At 31.6% G+C, this 25,332-nt stretch overlaps 1 protein-coding gene across 1 annotated transcript in view; it reads left to right on the forward strand.

The window, feature by feature from the left end:
- Positions 1-18,020: 18,020 nt before the first annotated feature.
- The window catches only part of LOC145258252 (U24-ctenitoxin-Pn1a-like), a 551,994-nt gene continuing 544,682 nt past the window's right edge, over positions 18,021-25,332 (forward strand). Inside the window, exon 1 of the mRNA XM_080116228.1 lies at positions 18,021-18,843. The gene's annotated coding sequence lies outside the window, so the exon portion shown is untranslated. The remainder of the gene's footprint in view (positions 18,844-25,332) is intronic.

The raw sequence follows: 25,332 nt of genomic DNA on the forward strand, positions 1-25,332 counted from the left end.
AGAAATATATAGATGCTAAGCAATGGCTGTTAAAACAGTTTGACTGTGAGGGTTAGGAGCTGGAAGTTAGATTCCACTACAAATGCGGTGCAATGTGGGAGTTTAGTGGCGGCTTGGTGGGAAGGAGTAGATTGTTAGCGTTCAAGAGAAAAGGGGTTATTTATTTACAGATAGTAGATCTCCATTAGGATTTTTGAGTTACAGGTAAGGTTTAGTTTGAAGAAAGGAAAAAAAAAATTTTTTTTGGCATGCAGGTAAGACAAACGCAGTCGTCTTGGAGGTAAAATGTATATTAAGATTTCATAGCTAGCTGTTAGGGTCCCCTCCAGTTATAAGAGGAACAACTAGTTCATTGGGATTCGGAATTGTAGTCATTAAGGTCAGGCACAGAGTGTTGCATCTACTCAGAAAATTAGCCCTAGTATCACAGCTAAGATTATGTATATTGCAGTTACAAATATAGTGATAGTTAAATTATGAGCTAAGTTCAGTGGTTTGGTATGGATATCATGGAGGCCACTTTATTAATACAAGCAAGCGTATGGTAATTGCAGATAATAAGTATACTACTTAAATAAAGTTCTTCTGTCTTCTATAGTAGAAAAAAAGAACATAAATCCTCGCTCCTGTTCGATATTCTTTGACTAGGCTATTCATTTTTCGAGTCGAGTTCTAACTACAGACGGCTGGCATGGGAGCAAGGGGTTAAATACAATTTATACGCATATAATTAAAATACATTAAATACATAAATTTAAAAGAGAGAAGTTATATATTAAAATTGTTTCTTTTTAGAATTATAAACAAATAATTTTTAGATGAGAATATTTGTCAAAAATATATTTTAATTTATTTACTTGCCTCCCCACGAGGGCACAGTTAGACACAAGGTCGGGTTTTACTGTGGGAAAAGTTAGCTCCCCAAAAAAGGGCATTTTGGATAGGAACAACAATAAAAGTAAAAATTGTCTCGGTCATGAAGGATTTCTCCTTCACTGACCGAGGACAGAACAAATGAAGTGTAGCATCAGAACAGATACTACACTGTGATTATTATTGTAAATGTTTGTTTACTATCTTTTCTTAGATTTTAACAATAGTTTACATTATGGTATGAATGTTTTCTTTAATTATGTTTTTAGGTATGTGAACATCATTTTCGGCCTGAGGATGTAATAAAGGAGAAGTCAAGATTCGATGATAAAACGTTGTGAAATAAACACGCAAGATGAGAACATTAGTCCGAATAATCTCTAAAGTTCCAAAAAATAACATTCAACCCATATGATTTTTCTCTAAATTAAATTTAAAAATATTTTTGCACTAGTAACTTTTATTGTTTGTTTGATTTCAATTGTTTGTATTTTATCGTTTGTTTTCATTCTTCAAATTATTTATCGATGGTTTTCACTTTTAAAATTATTAATCGTTGGTGTTTAATATGTTTTTAAATTCTTTGTTTCTTAACTTCATAATTCAGTTTTATTAGTATTAAATTGTATATTGCTTTAAAATTACTTAATTTTATATAGATAATAGTTATATTTTATAAAGTTCAGTTTCAGTATTAATCGAACTTTCTTTTTAAAAATGTTTTATTGCTCTTTTTTAAATGGCCCTCATATAGTACTGACAGTCTGCCAAATCTTACCTACATTGCCTGCATGCATTTTTCAGTTAACAGGCCTTCTTCTTACCTCGGTGGCCGTGGTTAAGCCGCCCTGGGCAAGTTTTATTTTTAATTTTTCTGGCGCCAACTTGGTCTCGTGTTGTGTGGAGAGGCCATCTTTGAAATGAATTTAGGAAAACTCGACCCCGAAAAACTCGTCTCCTTTCGCTAGGAAAGAAAACTGGCCCCTTATTGAATAAATATCGATTGAAAACACATTTTATGATCGTTCTTGAAGAAGATATTGTCTTTAAAAGAGAATAAACATCCTATAATACTTTTTAAAATATTTTTACTTGGTTACTGTTGTTTTAAAAATATTAAATTAATTTTTTCTAATTTTTCGTTTTCTACCTAGCTTTGAATTTTAAAAAAGTAATGTCGAGTGTTACTTTTGAACAAAAAATGTCCGACATAAGAGGATAATTGCTCAAAAATAGAAAATTAAAGAAAATACTGAGGTAGGTATAGTTTTAAAACAAGCCCTCCCCTCCAAAAGAAAATAAATTTGTATATTTTTAGGTAATGCACTTCCCATAATATCTTAAACAAATATTTTTACTTGTTTACTGTTTTAAAAAAAATAAATTGATTTTTCTAAGTTTTCGTTTTCTACCTAGCTTTGTAAGTTTTTGGTCTTATTTTATAGAGTTTATTTAATTAAAAAAAAATAACAAGTAATATCGCACTCGACATTATTTTGGAAATCATCTCCCAACTTCATCCACAGCAATATTTATCGTTGCTGTTGTCTCACCACGATTTTTTTTGCATGATGTGGTCTGTAGGTTCGAACTCCGCACGTAAATTTCTTATTTTTTTTAGTGTTTCTTTTTTTATTTTTTTGTATGAAGTGATCTCCAGGTTCAAACTCTACACGTAAATTTCTTGATATTTTTTTCGTTAACTGGAAAGAAGTTTATATAAAATAATTTTATAAAAGAAACGGTAGGTTATCTCGATTGCAATGCAGAATAACATATTTTGGGCTAAGTTAAAGCATGGAGGCATGTGAAGCTTCTTCCCGGGCGATTTCACGGATTTTGATGACAAAAAAATATAAGAGTGTGAAATATCATTCTATGCCGGACAACGTCGGGTCTCCTTGCTAGTAATAAATAAATAAATAATAAAAAAATCTTCCGCATTTTTTTTTAAATTTAGATTAATGTGAACACTGGCGAAGCATATTTTCCCGCATCATATTTGACGGAAGATGTTCACTAGTTTGTAATAGTATTGTAAGAAAATGACACGAATGGTTTGAAAGAAAAGAGGAGGTGCGATAAAAATAGATACTGGAATTCAGCTGGCGATCTAAAATACGACAGCCATCAAAATCAAGAAACAAAGAAGAGGATGAGAAGACAATGCAGATTTTAATTATTTACCAGTAGGGGCACTCGGTGTTGCCTTGGAATAACCCAAAGACCTTGTGTACTTTTACCCTCTGCAAGAAACTTTCTATTGCAATTTCCTTAAATTTTAATCGGAATTCCACATTTTAGGTTTCGGTTTTTTCACTTTTGAAGAGTTCAAATCGAAACAAGGGGCGACAATCTTTTTTTAAAAATGCATAACTTTTTGTTTAATTACAATTTCGAAATATATTAAAGCAGCCTGTTTGAGATATTTTTCTTGAATTTAGAAAATAATGTCGTTTTTGACGTTCAGCTTAACGTCAAAAACCATTATTTTTGCACCAACCTATTAGAATATTCTAAAATGTATAAAAAAATTGATGGCATGAACATATGTGATTTCATTTCGAAAACGAACAATTTTTTTTAGAGAAAATACAATGTGGAAATTAATGCAGATATTAATTATATTGAAATGTATTATCTTTTATTTTGGAAAACGAACAGTTTGTTTAAGCAGATAAGATTCTGAAATTAATGAAATTAGTCATTTTTGAAAATGTGCGTTTTCTTTAACGAACATTTTTTTTACGAAAACACATTCTGAAATTAATCATTTTGTGAAAATATGTGATTTTTGTTTTTTACAAAAATTTTTCCAAATAATTTAAAATTTAAAAATAATTAAACATAAAAATATAAATAAATAGTAGATAAAATTAAAACAATAATAATTTATTTACACAAGATTAAGCCTTTTTCCAGAGAAAATTTCGTGATTGTCTCCACGTGTTCCGAGCCGAAATCTTCACAAATGAACCTAAAACACCGAAATGCAGAAGTGATCTTTAATTTCTATAATAAAATGAAATGAAATTAATAAAAAGTGACACTTTTGCTGTTTATGGATGTTCGGCGCAAACGCAGACCACTACACAGTTAATAACATTATTTGATGAACGGCGCAATATTACTCACGACAAGTTATGTTTGATCTTTACATAGAGCGTTGTTTTCAATTATATCCAAGGACTAAGAGTAAATAAGTTATATTTATCTTCCTCCCACAACGGGAAAATGTGACACAAGGTCTGAAAAATGAGATTTGAAAAAACGGCGTTCTTGATAAGCTTGCAAAAATGCTGGGACAGTCTGTCGTCATTTCCCAGTAGGGGCGACTCAAGAGGTTGGCAATAAACTAACCCCTTCTCAAAAATTTAAAAGCCAAAGACTGTGGGGACCTTCATAAATTGCAAATGACCAGAGTTATACTTCAGCTAAAGAAAACAAGACATCACTTTGCTTGGCATTGTTACAAAATCTTGGCGCACCTGTAAATATAAAAGAAATACGAATTATTCGTGTTTTTTCTCGCGTCATTAAATAAGTGTGTCAGCGAACTTTTTTTTTACTTACTAAAATAAAAAATGTACATACGGTTTTCGTTTTTTTTTTCAATCGATCAACATTTTTTGTGCTATGAAAAGACATTTTCTGTGAAAGAATATTGAATATTTCTTGCGACAAATATTTTTTCTCTTCAAATGCAAATTCCTCCAGCAGAAAATAAAATATTTGAGGCACATAATTGACAAAACATAACCTAATTGAAAAAAACATAACATAATTGACAAAAATGGCAGAAGTTCAGACACAGAGAGAGCTGCTGCCATAAGGAACTAACCGGCACCGGAAAATACTACCTAACTGCAAAGTTTCCCAGGGCTCCCTATTACCAATGCTTCATTCCAAAAAGGCATTGATAGCGAGCACCTTTGAAGAAGCTTTTGAAAAAAGATAAACGTTGGGAATGGACTGTCGAATGTCAGTCAGCGATCGAAGAAATTAAAAAGGTGTTAACATCAGAAATTTTAACCTGAAACTAAATATCATAATGGCTAGTGAAACTAGTCAATACGGTATAGGTGCATGCCTGCTACATAAAACATAAAATGCCAGGTGGGTCGAAAATACCAATTATCTATGCATTTAGAACCCTGTTTCGCGACCGAAAAACAGTACTCACAGATAAAGAGGGTTTCGGCATTATCTATTCAGTCTCAGAATTTCATCGTTATCTGCATGATAGTCATTTTACGTTGAAAATAGATCACAAGCTCCTTCTAACCATTTTTAGGTAAAAAAAAGGAGCACCCATATTTACGGCCAACCGTTTACTAAGGTGGGAACCAGTTTATCGAATTATGATTATGAATTATTATCGTTAATATTCTTTCACAAAAAATGTTTTTTCATAACACAAAAAATTTTGATCTAAGGGAAAAAACTCTGAAAACCGTACGTACATTTTTTATTTTAGTAAGTAAAAAAAAAAAGTTCGCTGACACACTTATTTAATAACGCGAGAAAAAAAACCACACAAATAATTCGTATTTTTCTTTCTTTTTTATTTACGAGTACTCCGAAATCTTGTGACAGTGTCAAGCAAAGAGAATAAAAAATATGAAAATATTTTTACTTTCCATAAGTTTGCAATTCAAACTTTTATGTCCACACACTTATTTGGTTTTCGCGGGTTTCTGTTTCTCTCCTTTCATCAGTATTTTCTGAATAATTGCTTGGTTTTATTCAGTTTTCTGTCATGAGTTCTTTTGACTGCTGGGGGTATTTTAAATTCAAGTGACCTCTATGAGTTCGAAATTCGACGTCACCACTGTTATAGCCCTATTAAGGGTTGCAAAGAAAAACAGAACGCCAAAATAAAGTAACACCATGCATTGCAAAGCATACAATGGGCGGGTTGTTCATCATAGCCGACGAACGATCTAGGATGTCAGTCGATGTCTGGTCCACCAGATATCGACTGGTTATTTATTTGTTTCTCACGAAACAAAATGTGACACAAGGTCGATTTAATGTGGGAGATAATCAGCTCCCCTCAAAAGGGGATTCTGCAAAAATAAAATTGCCTTAGTATAGAAGGGTTTCCCCTTCCATTGACTAAGAACAATTAATTTGAGTGCAGCATCTGTGCAGACACCACGCTTCAGTAATCAGCCCTGTACAAGTAGCGGATATCGACTAGCATCTTCCGATATATATTGAGATTGGAATAGTCTATTAGTAGGTATTATAGGTTAGTTCTACCACAACAATTATTAAATTAATTATTAAACTAAATAGTTTTTATATTATAACTAACGAGTTTTATTGTTTTAGACTATAAAATTATTGAATGTAAATAACTTCCAACACTTCCAATTTTCTAATTTAATGGTTTGAAGGCCAGTTTACATAACTTTATATTCAACAGTTTAACTGCTTTCAAATTTATTTCAAATTTCGAAGAGTCACAAAGTAATTCATTATTTTTGTATTCAATTACTACATGACAGTGTCTCAGCGTTGCCCGGAGAAGGCGATTAACCTGTACAATAATTTTATTTTAAATTAAAAGTGTAGCTTTAATTTCATTTTATAAATGTGAAAACGAAAAAAAATCTCATATAGAATAAAAATGTTTAATAAGAACGTGGTAAATATTTTCAGAGAATACTTTAGTTGTTGATGATCGTAGCAAACGTTCTGTTGGTATTAATAAGTGTGTGGAATAGTCTAAGTGCAGTAATGTCTCAGTACATCATTTCTAAATTTGTACAGATGAATGGATTTTAGTAGTTAGAAAAATTGTAATTAATGTAAATCATCTTTTTAATGCAGTGAATGTATGTAATGTTGTAATAGTGTAATGAAATCATAAGATTATCGTATTAACGTTTATAGAAAATCTTGCGTACATCTGATAAAAAGCTATGTTACAGAATAAGTATAAATATTAAAACTCTTCTGGCGGTGACATGAGGTGAGTGAGAGGACATCATAGATAGAGTGAAAGTGTTTATTACCGTTTTATGGGAATACGTATTTTAGAGAGGCATTTTGTCCGGTATAAATGCAATAATTTGGTAACGGGGATGAAATGTAGGCATTGTTTCGCAAAACACGCTTTAAGCAATACTGTAAGTGATGAGAGTTAACGGTTTGTTTTGGAAATGTTCCATCGATTTCCTATTGAAACCGTATTGGCAAGGGAAAATCAGGATTATTTTATATAGAGGATTAACAAAAGATTTGGATGACTGACTTGTTTGCTACAAAACGGAAGTATACTGTGGTAGTGTATTTTATAATTAAAGAATTTAAAAAATTGAATGCATGCTGTTGCATTTTTATTTTATTTTAACGAATAAATTGATTAATATTAAATAATAAAATGCTAATGTGTAAGTTACGTAGAGACGAGAAACACATCGACATACACGAGATAGGATGGCATAATTGTAATTATTTAGAGATTATAATTAGCATAATTTACTTGGCGTTGTTTGAGAAATAATGAGTGTTGCACAATTATTTCTGATGAAAAACAAACTCTGAAGATGAATAATTAAATATTTCTATTTTTAAAGTTAAACAAACGGGGTTTCTTTTTAGCTTCCTTACTAAAAATAATCATTAACATTTTTTTCTGATTTTATGTATTTTTTAAAATTCATTCTTTTAATGGTTCATTTTTATTCATTATGTTGTATTTATTCTGCCATTCTTTTATCCAATTTTTACTTTTACTTATTCATTCCTTCACACGTTTTTTATTGTATTCATTCTTTTGTTCTTTTATTCTTTTAGCATTTACTTTTATTAATTCATTCGTGTATTTATTCATTCTTCCATTAATTAATTCCTTCGTTATTATATTGATTTATTATTTACTTTTAACTCGTTTACCATTTTATTCATTAATAATTTCATTGATTCATTCATTAATTCGTTTATTTGTTTATTCTTTGCTTTTATTTAGTCATTTTGTAATTGTTCATGCTTTTATTAATTGGTTTCTTTCATTTTTATTCAATAATTCTCTACGTCATTCATTTTTCAGTTATTTATTCTTTATTCGTTTATTCGTTTATTCATTTATTCTTTTATTCGTGTATTCTTTTATTCATTTATTATTTTAATCACTCAGTTGCATTTGTGCTATCATTCATTCACCCTCGTATTCATCCATACTTTATTCAATCAGTTTTGTATTTTTTATATTTTTATTAATTGATTTCTTTCACGTTTTATTCGTTCATTCTTTACTTTTATTCAGCCGTTCTATTATTGAATCAATTTCTTAGTCATTTATCTCCCCTTCATACATTTATTAATTCTTTCACTTTTTATTTATACAATTTGTTATTCATTAGTTTTTGTATTCATTTATTCGTTCTTTTATTCATTCATTCATTTTTTAATCTATTAATTCATACATTTTTAATTTATTTATTCATGTGTTCATATTGACCCATTTCTACTTTTAGTCATTCGTTTGTTATTCATTTTTATTTTGTATTTTTTCTTTATTTGTCAAACAAACAGACCAAATCAGGCTTCTTACAAACGATAACATTTCGCTATGTTTTTATTGTTTTAAAAAATCTTTCTTCCTATTATCAGCTTTAGGCTGGATCGGCTGGGTTTTACGGCATATCGATGCTCTTTTGGTTTAAATCCAATAATTAGTCCATTGTACACGATTAGTAAAACACAAGTTGCTGTTTCTCTCATAACTGGGATAAATTGCGGGTTCACAACTTTCTTAACAACATTACCACGTTAATGACTCAATCAGGGTTGAACCCAACACTTTGCGATTTCATGAGTCGCAATGCCATCCACTATGAAATCACATTCATTGATAATATTCTTAAAATTTTGTTACCTTCGATTTGTTATACAATCGTGGCCTTAAAAATCACCGCCTGTTGTATTTTGAGTTACTCATCACAAAGTGAGAACCTCTGATCTGAGGTTCGCATAGTTCCAATCCGTAGTTCTGTCATCCGTGATAAGTCTATGTTGTGTTTAAAGATCCACAAAACTATAGTATTGATGCAGATAGTCAGAACTTGGTTAAGTGGTTTGGGGAATTTTTCTGTTTGTTTCAAGAAAGTGTTGTGTCCTTCAGACTGAGCAAACAAAGCTGAGTAAATATTTGCTTACAAAAATGACAACAAGGCTTGTCCCGAATTTTACATCCTTCAGTATTCTGTTTCCGATTTGTAATAATTTGTCAACCTCACAAATATCTCGTATACAACCCCTCCCCACGTCATACGACCAGTCGAATAAACTATCGGCATTTAGCGTTGACTTGTAATGAGATCGAGCTGCGTTTCTCCGTTTCGTTGTGATACGCTCTCCTCTTCACTTCCAAAAGCAAGTTAGTTTTCACAGGAAAGTTTTAACTCAATATTTTTCAAATTAGGAAAATCGTTTTAGACCAAAAATCTAACAAGTGGATGCGAACTTAAAATGTGTGAGAACTATAAAAATGAGGAAATAATAAGAATTCTTCATATATCAAATTAGACGTATCTCGAAGAATCAAAGAACGTATGCTAACCCCCACTCCATCCTCGTGCATTTGGCCGGGGAAGGCAAAACAAGAAATAACACTTCAAGACTCACGGACAAACTCCATCATCTCACGCACGTCTGTGCACGAACTAATAAGAACAAAATAAACCAACACACACAGCATAACACTGCATAATACTCGATGTTTCATTTCTTTTCATTTAATCATCATATCGTATGAATCCGAAGATACTATTGTTTGCATTGGTTTTCCCGACATTCTTTTAGTCAGAATTCTTTCTAGAAAAACAGGAGAGGGGGGTTGCCAACATCCTAAGTGAAAGTAAATTTTGTGGAACGAACTGGATTCGAACTTAGAACACCCAGGTCATCAGTCTGTATCGTTAACTACTTGATCACCGTCACCTCCATCCATTTTAACATGCATGCACGTTCGTTTAATGTTTCACTTTCTTACGTCACTATAAAGTAAAATCTATAAACAGTTTATATTAATTTTCCTTTTGCTTTTCTTGGCATTTTTAAAGAGGCTACTGTCATCAAAATTCAATTTTGAAAGCCAGGGCTGCATCACAGACACACGCTTAACCTTTTTGAAAGTTCACATATTAAAGCCGATCCTCCGAGACAAACATTACTATGATAACTTAATCTCGTTAGTTGATCTTTGTCATTGTTCGTTCGCGCACGAAGTGACACATAAAGCTCCACTATAATTTGTTAATGTTTTATTGTTTACGACAAATAAAGCATATCAGCATTTAGGCGTAAGGGGCTACTATAATAACGGCAAGTTTTATAGTGAGCAACGTCGTTGGGGAGTTGGGCAGCAAGATGTTTGTTGGCATTATATTGACATTTTTGCATGTTAGTGCGGTCGAGGAAGCAGAAAGAAGGGAACTCAAAAGGCAAGTCGTCCGAGGCAAAAAGCTACTAGAATAGAAAATCTTGTGGCATCTAGAAGTTTCTACAGTGAAGAGGTGGGATTTTGCTGCTAGTGATGGGTCGGATGCATTATTGTTGCTGGGTTACCAGTTTAGTAAGTCATCGTATCACATCCCAGAAAAATATTTTTTAAACAAGTACACGGATGCAACACAGTGGCAATGTGCTTTGTACTCGAACAAATAGTTGCTTTATAGAGACATAAGACACTGACAGGTGTAAAAGGAGTCTATTTCTGTTTGCATCAGTTACCAAATGACACGCCTCATGGTTTACTCCTTTTATTTAACCTAATCAAGCATTGGGCTCTCAAGTTCTCTTTAACTCAATAATACAGAGGCCCTACTAAGAGATAACTTTTTGAGAAAAATAATCAATGTCTTAATTTATTTTAATCTTTAAAAGAAATTGTATGTGATCTTCGTTTATCTGGTCACGTTGCGTCAAGAAAAAAGATGGCTGATTTGCCACTTTGCGAAATTCGAACAGTAATATTTAAGCAGTATGGAGAGAGAGAAAGAGAGAGAGAGATAGACAGACATACAGACAGACTGAGACAGAAAGAGAGAGAGAGAGAGAGCGAGTAAGAGAGAGAGAGAAAGAGAGAGAGAGAGAGAGAGACGCAAAGAAATACCATTCTGAACGTTTAAAGAAAATAGAATACACGGTGAGAGGCAAAAAATGAAAAATTCTAGCATAAAAATTATACTAAATCCTGAAAATGTAACATTACAGAATTGTCTTCTCTCACAATTGAACTGCATCAAATAATTGAATGTCATATAAAAGTGATATTTTGAGAGTCAAACAGTGTATATTTTTGAAGAGTTATACACATGTATAACATTACAGAAGAATATAGCTTGTTTTAAGGTTTTTGTCCTGTTGGGTTCGTCTGGTTAGAAAGTGTATATGCGTGTACAGTAAAAGAGAGTCGAGCGTAACTAAGACATTTATCCTTTAAAATGTTGAAGTGCTAAATATTTAACGGCTCACCTCACAGTTCATGGGGTAAAAGAAAGACATAATCACGTGACTGGTATCGATGCTTACATTTTATGGTTTGCGAGAGAAGAAATGGGTGCTTATTCAGATTGGCACTGATAGCAAGAAACAAAAATTAGGAAACACTTTTATATTGTACGTATTTGTCATGTAATGAAGCTTTTATATTCCCAAAAATATTCACAAAAATTGCTTTTTTTTTTATTTAAGAAAAACAAATTTGTCGTATTTTTACAGATAAATGACAGACGGTGCCATGTTTAATTGGAGAACATAATAATGAGGAGGTAACCTGTGGTTGTTTTGATAGTTTCCACATGTCCGTGTTGTTTACCCTTGTCTACGGATTCGTTAACCGATTTTTTTTCACCCCAAAAACAGAATAAAATTTGATTTTCTTGAATAAAACTAAAACTACTTGATTAAATTACGTGATTTTTTTAAATGTTAATATTCGTCTAGTTACTGGTACGTGCATGAAATATTTCTGTATTTTCTTTAATTTTTAAATGCCGCCATGAGTATCAGTCTGATTAAGCAACAAGAAATTTGGTAGTTTGAGATAAACAAAAACTGATTCATTCAAAGTAGAGAGAGAGAGAAAGAGAGAGAGAAAGAGAGAGAGAGAGACAGAGAGAGACAGAGATAGATAGATAGAGAGAGAGAGAGAGAGAGAGAGAGAGATAATAAGCAAGAGAAAGAGACAGAGGGGGCTTATTTTTTGTGATTAAATTATTTTGAATTTGCTTCGTGTCTATTAGTAACTTTTTCAATTTACATATATATATATATATATATATATTATTATTATTATTATAATAATAATAAATATGTATGGATAACAAAAGCAATACGAAAAATATATAAATGTTTATATCTTTTTTGTATTTATTTCCTATTTGTTGACGTGTAGGAATACAAGAAGTTTGTCGAAAAAAAACCGAAATTATTATTATTATTATTATTATTATTATTATTATTATTATTATTATTATTATTATTATTATTATCATTATTATTATTTGTCAAAAATAAAACATAGAAAAGTTCGTCGACACAAACAACGAAATGTCAACAACAAATAATACTTTCGGTGATTAAACTAGGAAATAATAATCTTAGTCGAAATTAATGTTGATTAATTCCATTTTTTAAAAAATAAACAACGAAAACCAAACTCGATGACTATTTTCAACCAGGAACAAAACAATTACCAATTCACTCTCGCCGGAAAACAAACTTTAACGCAATAGTTGACTATATTTATTACACACACGATTATTTTAGTTTTAGTCAAACCAGGTAGAAATAAACAAAAATACAATTATGTTTAAAATTTACAACTAAGAATTAGTTTCGCATAGCACATTAACGTAACATGTTGTATTTTTTCTATTACATACAATATACTACATTACATACTCTCTCTTTTTCTCTCTCTCATTATATATATATATATATATATATATATATATATATATATATATATATATTCGTTTCCTAATAATATTCCTAGTGTTTTTGTTTTCTAGGCATGGGCAATTTAATGGCAGAAACTGATAAGGAGATATGAGTTTTTAAAGCCAGCTTATAAAATTTTTTAGGTTTCCGATTACTTTTTGATTGTGTTTGAAAGATTAATGCCTGAAGTTATCTCTAAAAGAAAAAAAAATTTACACGTTAAAAAGTTATAATACAAATGTTTTCACGATGACATCTGAAACTGACAATTTTAGGTAAATTTTGAAATTAAATACTTTGTAAAAATCCCTTCAATGATAAATATTAGTTTTTTTTTTTACTATTTCAAAGATAATTAGGAAAATAAAGTTATAAGATATTGAATTAAATTTAAAAAAAACTAGTACAAAAAATAGCTTAATTAGCCCTTAAAAGCGAGATGTTCGGCTTCGACAATCAAAATAAATGAAAAGGCGTCGCGCATAATTTTTACGGAAGCCCAAAATGTCAGAAAGTCAATTTTATTTTAAAGTTTATTGAGGAATTGAAGCATTATTATACCATTATTTCTTTATTTTTGAAGATTATAAAAATATTCATTACTTTAAATAATTCTATTTGTTATAGTAAAATGAAGTGCTTATTTGATTAGAATATTTATCTAAATTTTTTACATGATTATTCGATTTATTCCGAAACGTTCTGTAAGGATAAATTAATTTAATCATTTTTAAAATAAAGTAAAAGTGCATTTTAAATGTGAAAAAAAGTTAATTAAAATCACTGATTACACTGATAATATATTCATTGAAAAAATAAGCAAAAACATTTTATTAATAATTTAAAAGAATACAGCCGGTAGGATGCAAATCCTGTTTGTTTCCTTTTTTTGTTTTTATTACAATTTTGCCCATTCGTATTTGTCTAAATGAACCGTTGTTAAAAACCGTTTTTTAAATTATTTTTTTCTTAGTAAACCTGGATCTCAATTTTTTCAATTTTTTTTTAATTTTCAGGATTATGAAAAAATGTCTTATGCTAATGCTTACCGCATTATGCGTATAAGAAAGACACATTTGAAATTTTGTGAGAATTGTTATTATCAAAATCACATGAAATATGTTTTTTCATTTATATTATTTTTGGTGAAAAATATTGATTAAACAATGCTTAATTCAATGATTGTATTGATAGTTTAAGAAATTAATTTTTGTTACAATTATATGGATTTCATTAACACGTACTTTAGGAGCATTTTTTGTAATATTTCTGAAATATTAATTAAAAAAAAATCTTAACATCCACAATGCTTTATTTTTATGAATTAGCATACAGAAATTTAATGCTTAAAACTTGGACGTTAGCAAATGTGTTTTTGTTAATATATTTTCACTAAAAATAGTACATTTTCACTAAAAATAATACATTTTCACTAAAAATAATACATTTTCACTAAAAATTAAAAAGAAATAATGGGTACTGTGATTGTTAAATAGTGAAAATTACATAAAGATTGGTTGATTTCCTGAATTTCAGTGAATTTTCAAATGAAGGGAAGGGGCAGAATGTTTATGCAGTTTAGGGATCGGCTATTCATTTAACACGTTTCCTTTTTTCCTTTTAAGACGTTTTGAACACAGACTTAATTTTAGATTTTATGATAAAGAATTACTTTCACATGTACCCATAATGTAACTTGCGCTGTTATAATTTTAAATTGATGTTTTGTTTTCTTTAGCAGTAATTATTATATCATGAACTTATAGATACTAACAATAATCGTGGCTTCCTATTGCCCTTTTCATTTAAATAATTAGAGACTCACCTCCGTAGTGAAATGTTTTACCCGGAATTTCTTGATTCAAACAAAATTTACAACTATTATACCCCCCCCTATCGATACAGATTCACTCTCGGCAAAAATAAACTTTAAAGTTTGTTTAACATTTTGTAAAAGTACTAAACAAACCACACACACATTTTAGAATTTACAGTGAGGAATTAGTTTCGTAAATGCCTTTAACGTAACATGTTTCTGTTTTTTATGAGATTACTAACGATATATTCCAGAATGTATATATATAAATATTAAAAATATCCCAAGTTTCATTTTGAGTTCTGAAAATTCTCGATTTAATATAGTTTCCCGGCAACACCAAGACTCAAGTTCTGTCAGTTTCAAATAAAGGGGAAATGAAATCAGATAGTTACTAGAGTTAGTTACTCCTCTCACTCATAGGGTGTGGCCGATAAAATCCTCCCTTGCCTCCAACGCTTAAACACCTTGGCCCAACATTCTCGGGCAACTTGAAGTGGAATAAGTACATAGAAGTTATTGTTAAGTCTCCCGCAAAGGCGGTAGATTCCCTCTACCGGGTTAGAAAACTTTCCACAATATCGTATATGTCTATATTGTAACTAATCACGAGTGTATTGAGTATTGTTCGCACGTCTCGGTTGATATATCGGCCACTCGGATCTGTGTAACAAAAAGAATTCTTAGCTTAATATTTCTCACACTTGCTGGCAACCTTCGGCCCTTATCGCATCGCGAGTGTTAAATACTTGTGCGTCTACGGAATGTGCTCCAATGAACTTACTGCACGTGTACACCGACATAAATACCATCGATCCGCCTGACTAGCAGCAGAATCCTACCCCTTCGCTGTAAAATTCCCTGGAGGATTTGTTTTATTCTACTAACATATTTTCTCAGTTCGCTTGCATTTGGAATTCCCTTTCGGTTCCAAGTTTTCTCAACCGTCTCAGCAAGCAAGTATCTAAACGTAATGTAAACAAACATTTACTGCCCAGCTCCCCACCACCAGGCTACCTTGGTATTAAAATGATCCTTTTCACGTTAGCTCTTACGTCTTAGTAGTAATATGCCTGAATTGGAGTGAACAAAAAAGCCAATTTATATTTGCATTCATTTTATTTCTTTCTTATTCTATAAATCTTTTAATTTCGTATCTTCTGATTTATTTATTGCTTATGACTGAAACTTTTTTTCGCTTTAATTTTCGGTCCCCCGACAAAGGGAAGGTGAACCTGTAAATTCACCCTTGTCCATTCGTCTGCCAGCACTTTTCTCAATAACTACACCTTGGATTTTTTTTCTCAATTACGGCTTGGAATTTTTTGAAAGTTTGTACAAACATTAAACATGACATGAGTAAAAAAGTAACAAAACGGATTTTCAGGGAAAACTCTGGTTGCCCTCATACTCGGGTTAAAATGGCTAAAATTGACACTTTTGTGCTTATTAAAAAAATGATGGCTTGGATTTTTATAAAACTTTCTGAAAAGTTGAAACTAACTGATTTTTATATAATTTTGTTTGCCTATACTTCGCGATAACTCTTAAGTGTGCCCCAGGGACTCTTTTAGGGCTAATAAAAACTCCATTTTTGGGACTACTTCACCATATTTGTCCAAAATTTTCTGTGTATGTTTATTAAGCAGTTTTGCATGGTGCTGAACTCAAATTTAAATATGTTAAGACCGCATGGGCTTTTGGGGCTAAATGACTCAATCATTTATTTTATGTATATATGTCCGTGCGCGTGTATATGTATATATGTTTGTATCTATATTTACATACACATATACATACACATGCACACACATAAATAATTTTTTACTGCTTATACATGAATAGATACATGTTTTAATTGTTCATTGAAATGCTTCTAGTATTGAATTATTGATATATATATATATATATTTATGCATGTATACACATACACATATATATGCATATATATATAATTATTCATTTAAGATCATATATATAATTAGATAGCTATATAGATATATAGATATATATTAACACATAAATAGACATCACTCTTACTATAGAGTGCAAAATTTTTATTACTACCGCGAAATTATTACCGCGAAATTTCTAATAAGAAATTTCGCTGGCAATATATATATATATATATATATATATATATATATATATATATATATATATTGCTCGTGAAATTTATATATATATATATATATATATATGTGTGTGTGTGTGTTGCAACGACTTTAATGCGTTCTGTTTAAAGTTAATAATCAGTTGCGCACTAATACGGTTGGGAAAAATTAACTTGTGTTCAATTAATTGTATACAGTTATTCCTCCCCAATAAATATTGTTATTATTATGGGGTCGCTAATTATCAAGGCCAAGAGCCAATCGAGGATAAATATTAATGAGACGGATATAAATGTCATTCGAAAGTTGTAGGACATTATTTGAGCACTAACAAGACGTGAACTATTTGATTGCTTTTGAGCGGTTTATCACAAAAATTTGTTGACGTTGCAAATTGTAATCAGCAAGGAAACAGTCCCTTAATAAAGTGTTCCACAGGAAGCCGTTGTAAATAAGCTTTGACTCTAAATGGAAAGGCGAACAGATATACTTGTTTCATTGTGGTAATAAGCGAGTTCTTTTTGCGAATGCCTTACAAGGATGTACTAAAGATTGGAGCTCAGTCGAGCATAGACCATGGAAATAACAATAGTGTGAATACAAGTGATAAACGTCTCTTCTGTGAGAAATGTGGTTGTAAACAAGAGAAGATTTTTATTTTCTTCTTTTGTTCCTAATTCTATTTTTGTTTCCTAAATAAACTCCAAAGTATCCAATGGATGCTTATTCTTTTTCCTTTATCTTCATCTTTGGCAGATGCCCGAAGACTGTGATGCTCGTACTGCACCAACGAACAACGCGGAAATGAGGAGACGACCGCGTGCGACGAGGCAAATACTTTTATACGCTTGATGTATTTTCCCATCATGCAGTGAGTTTTATGTTTTGTTTACCATCTCCACTTCCCACCCTTCCTCAGATATTTCCTTCCTCCATCATCAACCCGGACAGTTTCGCTTGCAAACATAGACCACTTTTACACAATCCGAAGCTTTTCAAACAAACACCTTTGACCTTCTCTTTTCTTTGTTTATTTTTGCCACCCCCTCCTTAATTGAGCTTTCTTTCTTTTCTGCTCTACCCGGGACTCCCTTTATCTTTTGTATAACTTGGAGCTCCGTACTCTTGTTCTAATAACTCCCATCTCTTCTTGCTCTCTAAATGTGTAACTCCTTCTTGATCTCTTCGGGGCTTCATCCCTTACTGTCTTCGGGGCGCTCCTTCTCATCGGAGTTCATTCCCCTCACGCTCTCTAACATGCAGCTCCCCACTCTTGATCCCCTACTAGCTAATTTGTAATCCCTTCCTCTTCTTGCTATCCTCGGTGCTCCCTTTCCGTGTTTATTCTCCCAACTTTCAGCTCCTGATCTTTATTTTTCTTTTTATAACTTTCAGCTTCTTGCGTTTCTTTCTCATCTAGCAGCCCCTTTTTATTTTCCCTCTACTACGGGGTTTAAGTTACTTCACATTTTTGCTCTCTACATAGCTCCCTTTTCCTCTTTCTGTTTTTTCTTTCTAAATAACTTGCATCTCCCACACGTTCCAGTATCTATCGTTCATCCAACTCACAACCTCTCCCTCTCACTATCCTAGCAGCTCCTTTCTGCTCCGACTCTCCTAACTTTAAATCTATTCCGCTTCTCGTTCTTCTAACTTGTAACTCCTTTCTTTTTATTGCTTTTCAAGACACCTCCCCCCTACTCTTTTAACTGGGAGATCATTCCCTGCCTTGTTCTCCTGACGTGGCACTCCTTTCCCATCTTCACTCCACTGCGTTGTTCTTTCTCCTCCTTTTTCCGGTCGACCTCCACCTCTTCGTCCTTATTAGCTTTTCGTGGCCAGGCTCCTCTCGTTGTAGTCAGGGAGATGTGAGCACCGAGCTGCGAATACACACGCCTCAACCAATCTGTGGATATCTTCACGAAACGACGAAAAGTGAAAGTGAAACTAATACATGAACGAAAGGAAGGAAGATAAGTAAAAAAAAGAACGGACGAATTGCGTTCACGTTGTCTAGGGTACGTGAATCTATCGAGCGTCAACAACTTGCTCTATTCATCGAATTCGGCGCTGCCAACTCCGGTAAGTAAACTAATATTTTATAATGCTTTTTCATGTACGGGGGAACACCTCTTCAAGTGGTCAATGATCGTAGCATCATCAATATAACTTATTTACAATTGTTTTTTTTTTGTCGTTGTAGTTATTTTCAAGAAAAAAAAAGGTCTTGTGTACTTTGTTTAGTATTAACTTTAGATCAGACATTTAAAAAAAAAAAATGAACACAGACATTGTATTGTTTTTCTTTAATAATTTCTGGAATTTTGTTGTTTACTCACTGTTTAATTCCATGACACCATCAAACACACACACACACGCACACGCACACGCACACGCACACGCACACGCACACGCACATGCGTGGATGCGTGTGTGTATAGTTTGTATATATATATATGTGTTTGTATGTTGTTTGTATGTATATATGTGCGTGTATATATATATATGTGTGTGTGTGTTTGTGTGTGTGTATGTGCATGTGCGTGAGAATCTGTGTGCTTGTATGTATATTTCTGCGCATGTGTGTGTTTGTATGTATATAAAAGCATTTAGAATTTATTATTATTGTATGGTGCTTTCTGAAATGTTTAGCATGGTATACGGCCCATGTCAATTTTTTTTAAATACGAGCGTTACAACTAAGGCACTTCTGATGACCGTAAACGCAATGAAATTGCAGATTTGTTAATTTAAAGGCACACTTATTTACTATTATTTTCTTTAATAAACTGAATTATTTTTATAAGGTATATTTTTTTTATAAAGCCAATTATTCTTATAAAATATATAATTTTAATAAGGCTATATATGAAAGAATATTGAGTCGTTTGTAAGTTCAAGATCTATTATTTTTATTTAGTTCCAGTTTTTAGTTTTAGCAGTTTATTTCTTTGTTATGTCTAAAAGTTATATATATACATATATATATATATATATATATATATATATACATATATATATGCATATATATATGTATGTGTGTGTGTGTATAGCATATTAATTGTGTTTGCTTCGATCTATAGACAAAATAAGTTATCACTCGTAATACAACAAACTACATGCATGCACATACATGCAAGCATAAATGTATGTATGTATGTATATATATTTATATATATATATATATATATATATATATATATATATATATATATGTGTGTGTGTGTGTGTGTGTGTGTGCGTGAAATGTACACTATACACATTTATTTATCGGATTTTCTTTTTTACAGTCATGTTGAGTATATTGAACCCTGCAGTTTTAGTTTCCAGTGTTTCTATGAAAGCGATAGATGATTATATATATATATATATATATATATATATATATATATATATATATATATATATTATAACACTAGATAACATTAAATATAACTACTTAATAAATGTCCAATCGATAAAAGAGCTTCATGTAATTATTTCTTCTTATTTCAAAACATGCAATTCTTCTTTTCTTCTTGATAGTAAATTCAAAATAGTCTTCTTCAGTGAAATTTATTTTTCATTAACCCCCCCCCCAAAAAAAAAAAGAATTCATTGACGTAGCCTTTGGAAAAAATTCTAAATTCAGTATAAAAAAGTGTTTTGAAATGGGTAGAAACGATTGCAGAAATAAAGATGTGTTTTAGTTTTGTTTTTAATTACTTAAATTAATGTCATCTAGTGTTATAGGAGAAATAACTACAGTCTTGATTAAGAGCATGCATTCTTCAAATGGACATTATACGTATACTTATTATCGGAAGATTGCAAATGTAATTGTATAATCGAATATATCAATGGACGATCATAAATATGTATAAAGTCAATTTTACAAACACACACTCACGCACACACACACACACATATATATACATATTCATACATAATATATATATATATATATATATATATATATATATATATATATATATATATGTGTGTGTGTGTGTGTGCACTCGCGTATGTAGTATGTTGTGTACTTTATAAATAGCATGTATATATTACTCTAGCAATATAAGTGAGATTTTTATTGTCTACTAACACGAGGTATACACAAGCAATACACTGCACATATATACTATGCACAAATGTTTGTAGTTATATACTGAACTCTATATACACACTATTTAGCTATTGACCTAACTTTTTATGAAGCTAATGGAATTTAACTTGTGTGTATGTGTGTGTATGTGTGTGTGTGTGTGTGTGCGTCTATTGATCAGGCTTATATGCTAGGATATACCTTTGCGACACAGAATCCCCATCCTATCAGATATATAATAATTGGATGACACCAGTGTTCACATTCATTCCTGGGCAACGTGTTATATATCTAGGGAATTTCTTCATTATTTCGCATCGGGGTACAATGGACACATTTTGAATGAATATCTGCGTGATTTGGAGTTCATATTAATTAAGGATTGCAAAAACTCCGAACTTACTTGAATTAAGTAACAAACAAATAAAACAACAGAAAATGCCAATCAGCAACGCTGGGGTAAGCGGTATCTATTTCTATAGTTATCGTTTACTTTTGATTGGAAAACAGTCGCATAACACAATATTTAATTCATATGTGGCCAAGTTTATAAGTTGTTTAACTTGCATCGGCATGCAAAGGATTCGATCCAATGGTATCTGCTTCAGACACTCGCGTCTTCAATAAAGGGACAATTTGATTGAAAGCATGTCATGTCGTGTCATGTCGTGTAAGCCAAACGGATAAATACATACGCTCTATAAGAATACTTTAATACTGAGCCCTATCCAATCAAATGTGTACCACGATGATTCGGTTGTAATCACTCTAAACTATTTCTCTCTCTCCCCCCCTCCCTCCCCTCTCTCTTTTACACACACATATGTTTAAATAATTTCCATTATGCAACCATAGAGAACGAACATGTCGTTGCTTTTTAAAGCTTCGATTGGAACAAACTCTTGGATTCATAGCCATACTATGTTTGCATAAAAAAATCAATACGTAAGTAGAGATAAGAGTAGTAAGTTATGAAAATATATTTATGGCAATTAAGCTATATAGAGGTTTCCGCGTTTCATCTCTGTAAGGAGTTGTCAGGCGAAAGTGCAGTAGAAGTTGAATAGCAAACCACTGTGTACACAGAATTAAGTTCAATTTAGGATAATACACACACATATACACACAGACACAGACACACAGACACAGACACACACACACACAGACACACAGACACACAGACACACACACACACACACACACACACACACACACACACACACACACACACACACACACATATATATATATGAGCAAACAGTTAATAAAACAGGTTAAAAAACACTTTGAAATGAGTTAAAAACATATTTAATCTGAAAAGGAAACACTAGATAAATGGATAGTCCTTAATCCGCGGAGTTTCGAAGAAATACTTTCCTTCTCATCAGAGGGTAGGAATTAGCAAAATGCGGGATCGGATTTTGCGTGCAGAAGTATTTGATGAAACAACAAGTAAGTCAAAGATCTTACTTGAAAACAAAAAACGTGAAGCAGAGGGAATATGGTAAAGAAAAAAGTGATTACACACGAATGGATAGTCCGGTGGAAGATAAAAAATCCAGTGACGGTAAAATCCAAATGTAAAACTTCACGAAAGTTAAAAGAATTTCCAATTGTACAAGTAAAATCCAAGGAAATCACGTAATTGGAAGAAGATGGTCCATAATAATCCAAAAACAGTAATCCATGGAATAATTCACAAAAATGTGTACAAGGAAAAAAAGAAAAGATTGCAATAATATTAATAAAAGAAAAATAAGATGTGCATTTCACTCTACTTCCGAGACATAAATATAAATAAGAAAGATCTGGGAAGAGAAAGAAGAGAATATATATACATATATATATATATATATATATATATATATATATATATATATATATATATATATATATATATATATATATATATATAAGCTTCATTGTTTATAAAAAAAGAGCTCAATAACAAATAAAGCTGTATTTTAGTATAATTAATTTATTCATGCAAGCAGTTTAGCTTCGTATATGCATAGATGTTTCAACTTCGACTTTATTCTAAGTCCGGATTCCTCAAGCCTTTTAACTCTAGTGTGTGTGTGTACATATGTACCTATTTACTATGCCTCCCCACGGGACAGAGTTAGACACCAGGGTCGTTTTTTAACGTGGAGAAAAGGTACAAAAATAAAAATTGTCTCAGTCGTGAAGGATTTCTCCTCCACCGAAAGAAAGAAAGAAATAGAAGTGCAGCATCTGAACAGATACTACACTTTGATCTTGTCCCGAAGGCCAAGTGTGTGTACATATGTAGCCAGAAATATTTGTATAAATAAAAGTGTATATATATTTTTTCAAATTTAAGTATGAGCGTACGTACTTTTAATAACAAAATGTTTCAGGTTTGAAAATTAAATTCACATATTTGTTTTAGCACCTAACCTTCAGTACAGTATTAAGGTGTAGTATCTGTTCTATCATCGCCCAGAGAAGTAGACAGTCTTCGGACTGAGAATATTTTTTGTTTGTTTTCATCCGAGTCGAAAGTTTGCATGATTTCCCAACTATAGAAACAAACTTCTAGTCTCGCTTTGGGAACTTAACTTAATCGATCGTAATTGCAAAGTTGAACTCTTTTTGAATGATTTGAGAAAGTATTGACAAAGTGCAGAAACGTGTCGGCATTTTGATTGGCAGCAGCCTTTCTCCTTCTCTGCTATCCATCTCTCTCACGGACGTGATTTTGCTAGTTTTAGTCGTTGTTCATAAATACTATGATGACATATGTTTTTCAGAATTGTCTGACCAATTCCCTGCTTCCTTTGTTCCAGCTCGTTTGACGTGCATTAATCTTCATCAAATACGCTCTTATGACACCTCATTATAATAGAGCTTCCTATTCCAATAGCTTCTCTCCAAAAAAACTGCAAGCTGTGGAACACGTTTCTCGCATACTGTTTCCCTCTTACCTTGGGGTTTTCAAGACCAAGGCCAGGAGATAACTCCTGTCTTTGCGATAGGTGTCTTTTTTTAGTGTTAGTTCCTTATAGTAAGTGTATTCATGGTTTTATCCTGAGCGTAGTAGTTCTAGAAGTTAAACATTACTTAATACACATATATAAACACTCCCTATTCGGCGTTGCCTATGATTATTTTGATTGACTCTTAAAATACTTTGAAAACAAAAAAACAAAAAACAAAACAGGTTCAAGTGTAACATAAGACCGTTTGATTATAATGTATCTAATGCTGTAATTATTAGGTTTGTATTACTGTACACATAGATTCGAAAAAGTTGTCAAAAAACAAACATATAACAAATAAATGTTTTCAAAGGCAATATAAGTTACTTTTCTACCTAACTGGTTATGTTTTTAGTGTTTTTATTTAATGTAACATGTTTATTCAGCTCGAAAAACACACAGTGTTTACCGATGTATTGGAAAGTTAAAAATGGCGCCAAACTCTCTCTTTGACACGGTAAGTTTGGGAAAAGAAGTTAAAAATAAAAAAAACTAGACAAAATACTGTTAGAAACTCGCTCAATATATGTTACCGTGACATAGGCTGACATATATTCGATGTATGTATAGATGCGAATATATGTGTATACATAGTTATACATGTATATTTATGTATTTGTGTATGTATATATATATTTATATATGTATATATATGCATATAAACATATATATGTCTGTATATGTATATATACATATAAATGCATGCATATATACATATGGGTAGCTATATAGATATATGCATTACGTATGCATATATATATATATATATATATATGGATAGTTGCATACATATGTACGTATATGCATATATATATGTGTGTGTGTGCATATATGCATATTTATGTATGTACGTGCCTATGTATTTGGATATATACATATATTAAGTTGAGAAGAAAGTTCTTGCGAAATTTATAATTTTGATTTCAAATAATGTATTTTTAAATAAGTTTTCGTTATAATATTTTTACTTTATATATCAGTTTAAATAGCGTATTTTTTTTCTCTATCCAATCGTTTAAATTATAATCGGTTTAAAAGAATTGTCTTCTTTTTAGAACGTCGAATACAAGATGGAAAAAAGTAAAATTCAGACAATTTTCTTATTTCAATTCAAGCTAGGCCGAAAAATTGCTGAAACAGCTCGCGATATCGAAGCATTTCACCCAGGAACTACTACTGAACACACAGCACAATGGTGGTCTAAGAAATTTCATGGCGGTGACGAGAGTCTTGAAGATCATGTGCGTAGTGGTCGGTCATCGGATATTGACAACGATCAATTAAGAGCTTAAGTCGGAGGCAATCCATGCACAACTGTTCCAGAACTTGATTCTTAATTAGACGTAACGTATACAACGATTTCCACCCACCTGAGAGAGATTGGAAAGACAGAATACTTGATAAACGGATGCCTCACAAATTAAACGACAATCAAAAGAAACTGCATTATGAAGCGTAATCTCTCCTTCTTTTACGCAACAAGAA

This window comes from Euprymna scolopes, chromosome 33 (genome assembly GCF_053919585.1).
Source record: "Euprymna scolopes isolate OS-2025 chromosome 33, ASM5391958v1, whole genome shotgun sequence".
NCBI classification, from domain to species: domain Eukaryota; kingdom Metazoa; phylum Mollusca; class Cephalopoda; order Sepiida; family Sepiolidae; genus Euprymna; species Euprymna scolopes.